This window comes from Oncorhynchus mykiss, chromosome 6 (assembly GCF_057628025.1).
Source record: "Oncorhynchus mykiss isolate SJ-2025 chromosome 6, ASM5762802v1, whole genome shotgun sequence".
NCBI lineage: Eukaryota > Metazoa > Chordata > Actinopteri > Salmoniformes > Salmonidae > Oncorhynchus > Oncorhynchus mykiss.
In genome coordinates, this window is record NC_143027.1 from 46,180,783 (window position 1) to 46,187,369 (window position 6,587).

The 6,587-nt window shown below is 41.9% G+C and overlaps 1 pseudogene; it reads left to right on the forward strand.

The window, feature by feature from the left end:
- Positions 1 to 6,265, forward strand: part of LOC110526904 (uncharacterized) — a 30,380-nt pseudogene extending 24,115 nt beyond the window's left edge.
- Positions 6,266 to 6,587: the final 322 nt, after the last annotated feature.

The following is a 6,587-nucleotide window of genomic DNA, read 5'->3' on the forward strand; positions in this document are numbered from 1 at the left end:
TTTCTGGTCTACATCTGTGTGATGTGATCAATCAGTTTATTCCAGTTCCAAATAAAAAAAATATGTATTGTATTTTAACAGCAACAGTTCCAACCTAAACTTTCTTTCAACAATCATTTCTACAGCAAGATGTACAGTAGGCCTGATTGTTCATCTGTACTGATGCGTAGAGTTGCACTATCAAAAAGCCTGTGTGTGTGTGTGTGTTCCGTTATTCATCTGTGTGATGTGATCAATCAGTTTATTCCAGTTCAGAATGAAAATTATTTATTGTATTTTAACAGCAAACAGTTCCAACCTAGACAGATATGTAAGAGTGTTTTTAAAGGGGGAAAATAAACATTAATATATATTTATATGGATATTTAATTTCATTGTTATTTGTTTTTGTCTATATTTCATTTGTTTTAGGCATAAGGGCAATGAAATGTACCAATATTTATATATAGTTGCATATTGGGTCCCAGGACCCCACAGAATTTCCCATTTGGGTACCAGGCTGAAAAAGTTTAAGAACCCCAGATATAGTGTGGTGACTTTGAGTTGATTAAATGCAACCATACAACAAGACATCAATAGATTCATGTTACGTTACAGCCTTATTCTAGAATGGATTAAATAAATACAAATATTCTTCGTTATACACACAATGTGTAGTGCCTAAGTGAAAACAGGTTTTATAATTTGGGCAGAGTGGGCAGAGTTCCTCTGTCCAGTGTCTGTTATTTTGCCCATCTTAATATTTCATTTTTATTGGTCAGTCTGAGATATGGCTATTTCTTTGCAACTCTGCCTAGAAGGCCAGCATTCCGGAGTTGCTTCTTCAGTGTTGACGTTGAGACTCTCTCTGGTCTGATTAAACCAAGATTGAACTCTTTGGCCTGAATGTCAAGCGTCACGTCTGGAGGAAACCTGGCACTATATCCCTATGGTGAAGCATGGTGGCGGCAGCATCATACTGTTGGGATGGTTTTCAGAGGCAGGGACTGGGAGACTAGTCGGGATCGAGGGAAAGATTAACGGAGCAAAGTACAGAGAGATCCTTGATGAAAACCTGCTCCAGAGCGCCCAGACTGGGGGGGAAGGTTCACCTTCCAACAGGACAATGACCCTAAGCACACAGCTAAGGCAACGAAGGAGTGGCTTCGGGACAAGTCTCTCAATGGTCCTTGAGTGGCCCAGCCAGAGCCTAGACTTGAACCCGATCCAACACCTCAGGAAGGAGCTGTGGTGCTCCCCATCCAACCTGACAACAGAGCTTGAGAGGATCTGCAGAGAAGACTGGCAGAAGCTCCCCAAATGCAGGTGTGGCAAGCTTGTAGCGTCATTCTCAAGGAGACTCGGCAGTAATCGCTGCCAAAGGTGATTCAAACAAGTGCTGAGTGAAGGGGCTGAATACTTACTTATGTGTCTGTTTTTTATTATACAGTTGAAGTCGGACGTTTACATACACCTTAACCAAATACATTTAAACTCAGTTCTTCACAATTCCTGATATTTAATCCTAGTAACAATTCCCTGTTTTAGGTCAGTTAGGATCACCACTTTATTTTAAGAATGTGAAATGTCAGAATAATTGTAGAGAGATGTCACGTTCTGACCTTAGTTATTTTATTATGTCATTGTTTTAGTATGGTCAGGGCGTGAGTTGGGTGGGTTGTCTATGTTCCTCTTTCTATGTTTTGGGATTTCTGTGTTTGGCCTGGTATGGTTCTCGATCAGAGGCAGCTGTTTATCGTTGTCCCTGATTGAGAACCATATTTAGGTAGCCTGGTTTCACTTTTGAGTTATGGGTGATTATTTTCCGTGTTAGTGTTTGTACCACACGGGACTGTTTCGTTTGTTTCACTTTGTTATTTTGTATGTTATAGTGTTCAGTTTGTCTTATTAAAAATTGACAATTACCACGCTGCAAATTGGTCCCATCTCTCTTACTCCTCATCAGAGGAAGACGACGAACGTTACAGAATCACCCACCACCAAAGGACCAAGCAGCATGGTAACGGGCAGCGGCCGAAAGCGCAAGACTCCTGGACATGGGAGGAGATTTAGGACGGCAAGGTACCCTGGGCACAGGCTGGAAAATATCGCCGCCCCAAGGCAGTGCTGGAGGCAGCAAAAGCCGAGAGGCGGTGGTATGAGGAGGCAGCACGGCAGCGCGGTTGGAAGCCCGAGATGCAGCCCCAAAAGTTTATTGGAAGTCAGGTAGGAGACCTGAGCCAACTCCCCGTGCTTACCGTGGAGAGAGGGACCGGGCAGGCAACGTGTTATGCCGTGAGGCACACGGTGTCCCCGGTGCGCATGCATAGCCCGGTGCGGTACATAGCAGCGCCTCGTATCGGCCGGGCTAGAGTGGGCATCGAGCCAGGTGCCATGAAGCCGGCTCAGCGCATCTGGTCTCCAGTTCTGCCCAAAATTGTTCTGTAGGATTGAGGTCAGGCCTTTGTGATGGCCACTCAAATACTTTGACTTTGTTGTCCTTAAGCCATTTTGCCACAACTTTGGAAGTATGCTTGGCGTCATTGTCCATTTGGAAGACCCATTTGCGATCAAGCATTAACTAATGTCTTGAGATGTTGCTTCAATATATCCACATAATTTTCCTCCCTCATGATGCCTTTTATTTTGTGAAGTGCACCAGTCCCTCCTGCAGCAAAGCACCCCCACGACATGATGCTGCCACTCCCGTGCTTCACGGTTAGGATGGTGTTCTTCGGCTTGCAAGCCTCTCCATTTTTCCTCCAAACATAACGATGGTCATTATTGCCAAACAGTTCTATTTTTGTTTCATCAGACCAGAGGACATTTCTCCAAAAAGTATGATCTTTTTTTTAAAGGCAATGCTACCAAATACTAATTGAGTGTGTGTAAACTTCTGACACACTGGGATTGTGATGAAATAAATAATAGCTGAAATAAATCATTCTCTCTACTATTATTCTGACATTTCACATTCTTAAAATAAAGTGGTGATCCTAACTGACCTAAGACAGAGGATTTTTACTTGGATTAAATGTCAGGAATTGTGAAAAAACTGAGTTTAAATGTATTTGGCTTAGCTGTATGTTAACTTCTGACTTCAAATGTATATATTTTTTTTATCTGAACTGTTTTTGCTTTGTCATTATAGGGTATTGTGTGTAGATTGATGGGAAAAGTAAAGTGTTCTCAATACTTTCTGAATGCACTCTATATGTGTTAATTTACAGTGGTTTTGTCAGATGTTTTTCCGCTGGTATTATATGCTTTTAAATAGCTTGTCATGTTTCAACAGGAATACCGGGAAGCCCGGTAATTTCTTGCAATTTTCTTTTGAAGGAAAAATGGTAGATTCTCCTGAAAATATTGAACCCTAGTTCACAGATAGGGTCATACAGGAGGCATGTGTATGTCTAAGAAGTGTCTAAATAGGCAACTTTCATAATAATCTTTGCAAAAAAAGAATGGGGATACAAATGTTAAAAGCATTTCGAACATCCTTCCAATTAAGTTTCTGTGGCCTTTTCTCAATTGGATTTGCTCCTGCATCCACTGTCCTCCGTCCTCTCGTCTCCCTTTAAAAAAGGTGAAAGTGTCACGCCCTGACCTTGGAGAACCTTTTATTTCTCTATTTTGGTTAGGTCAGGGTGTGACTAAGGGTGGGAAGTCTAGTTTTTTCTTTTCTATGTTGGCCTGGTATGGCTCTGATTGGGGATCATATTTAGGCAGCCTTTCCCACATGTTGTGTGTGGGATCTTGATTTTGTATTGTTGCTTTTAGCCCTACAAAGCTGTACGTTTCGTTTGTTACTCTTTCTTGTTTTGTGCGGGGTTATCATAAATAAAAATGATTAACATCACGCTGCACCTTGGTCCGACCATCCTTACAACAACGATCGTTACAGAAAGGTAATCAAGGAGAGACTGCGAGGAGAAGGAACGTGGACAGAAATGTTCTTGTTTGAAATGAGACGGTCCTGCTCCACTCACGCGTCATCAGCTAAATGACGTTTACAGGAGTGGCTCACAAAATAAACGTGTAAAGTGATAAAACATATTCAGTTAGTTGTGGAAGACATTTTATAGATAAAACGATAAGTAGATTATTGTTTTTAAATGTGTGCATGTTTTTCTCCCTCTACAATACAAAAGCTGATTCAAAGGGTGTGTGGCAGATATCAAAACTCTTTCGTGGTAGGATACACTTGTAGGGTAGGACCGTCTTCCATTTGCCTAGTAACTAATTGACACACTAGTCAACCACTTATCGGTACCTATATTAGGTGCGATGAATAGTCTGGAAGTTGCTTAGTAATCCCCTCCCATCCTTCAGTGCTAGAGTTGTCTATCTGGATTATGGTTAAACTGTGTGTGTGTGTGTGTGTGTGTGTGTTACTGCTGACGGACCGTTTACACTCACACCCTATCTCCTCCACCATCACCTCCACTGGCTAGATTAATGTCACACACTGACAGCTGTGCGTGCACGTGCGCACATGTGGGTGTGTTTGTTGGCACTGTTAGATTTCCTCTGGGATAAATGCTCCAGGGAGATCTAGATCAGTGTTTCAACTTTAACATCTTCTCTTTCCTTCCCTCCCCAGAGCAGTCTCTCTGTCCCTTTCTTAGTCTCCCTCCCCCCTCTCCCTCTGCCTTCCTCTTTCTCTCTGTGTTGTCTGTAAGGAGGTGATTAATAAAGCTTGTATGTTTTTAAATCACTGGCTGGACAGTGCCTGTCTTCAGAGCTGTTGACTGATTGGCCGATGTCCCTGACTTGGCAGTTGACCCTATTTTCAACTGCCCAGAGAAACATATGAGACCATAAACAACACACACACAGTATTTTGGCTACTTCTAAGATAAAATATAGACTACTGACACCCAGTAGCTAGTAGCATGGGGACACATAATGCTAATGTAGCAGGCTTAGGGAACATTTAATCTCAATGCTCAATGAGTACACACTGTCCACACATTCTGGTCTTGGCCCTACTCTAGAAATGGTTGTGATCTTTGAATCATATATCATGTCATCACAATGCTCTTAAACTTGTCCTTGAAAGAAGAGGACATTGAAGGCCAGGGGCTTATATTATTACAATAAAGTATTCCTGCCCTATCACTATGGAATCATCAACAGCCCATTCTGGAATACTTCATGCTCCATTATGAAATGCAGTCCACCTTTGTGACACCCTTAGAAATAGGATTAATGCTATCTTGTCATCCCAGGCCCAGCAGCCCCCCCACACACACTCCATTTAATCTCCTTAACATGTGAAAGGGATATTCATTAGCACCTATTAATGAGTCCATAGTGCTGCGCTGCAGCCTAAGAGGTCAACCCTGGCCTGAGGAAGCGAGGGAAAGGGAGGATAAGAGAGAGGGGAGCAGAGAGGAGATCGGAGAGGAAGGATTGTGAGAGAGGAGGGTGAGTGATAGGTGGAGGAAGGAAGAAGAGTGGGATAGATTTTAGAGGAAGAGCAGAGAAGTTAATCATTCATTTTGACGTAAATCAGTGTGCCTGATGGGGGGGTGCAGTTACTGGAAATCCTGTGATTATTTATGGATATGGAACATTGTGCTGTGTGTCAGACTGGACACAGTGGTACTGTATATCTGCCCTGCTCTGCATCCTGTCCTGAATAACTAACATGTGAATGCTACGTAGGTAGACAGAATATGTTTGTTTTTTTTAAAGGATGAAAAACATTGCAATGATACATACACTAGTAAATCTTTGTTGAATTAGGATGCTCTTTGGTTAAGGGGTTGAACATTGCCCTGGTCCTCCATTTTAATGAAGAAGCTGTAATATATTTTTTTGTTTGTTAAAACCAATACATTTCTGTCTGTAGTCTTCATCAGGGTTTTTAGAAGTTCTATCTGAGAAATAGAGAAATTATTTGTCTTTTTGAATGAGTCGTATAAAGAATAAATCATTGCTATTAAGTCAAATTATAACTGTATCTCTCGCTCTCCCTCCAGAGTGGTGTGTGGCAGAAGACACAATTCAATACATTCAGTTGGACAACTGACTAGGTATCCCCCTTTCCTTTCCTTTCCCCTTGACAGTGAAGGTGGGTGGAGACCATGGTACATACGTCATCAACAAACAGACGCCCAACAAACAGATCTGGCTATCGTCACCTACCAGGTGTGTGTGTCTGTGTGTAGATCATTTGCGGTGCCAAAATAGTAGCAGCATTTTCAAACAGAATGAGGATACTAAAATGTGGGCAAAATTGGAAAAAACAGGTCTTTCTGCTGTGTTCTGCATTGTTTGATTGAATTTATTTATAAAGCCGCTCCAGACAGAGACATTACATACATTTATCTCAATTTTATTACATACATTTATGTGCCAATGGATGTTTGACAGTAGCTAAGCGTCCTCAAGTCTAGCCTGATCTCTCTCTCTCTTTCCCCAAAAATGGGGAAAACAGGCTAACTAAGTATGATTCTCAATCAGAGACAACGAACGACACCTGCCTCTGATTGAGAACCATACTAGGCCAACACACATAGAAATATAACAACATAGAAATAAGAACATAGACTACCCACCCCAACACACGCCCTGACCAACCTAACACAAAGACGTAAAAA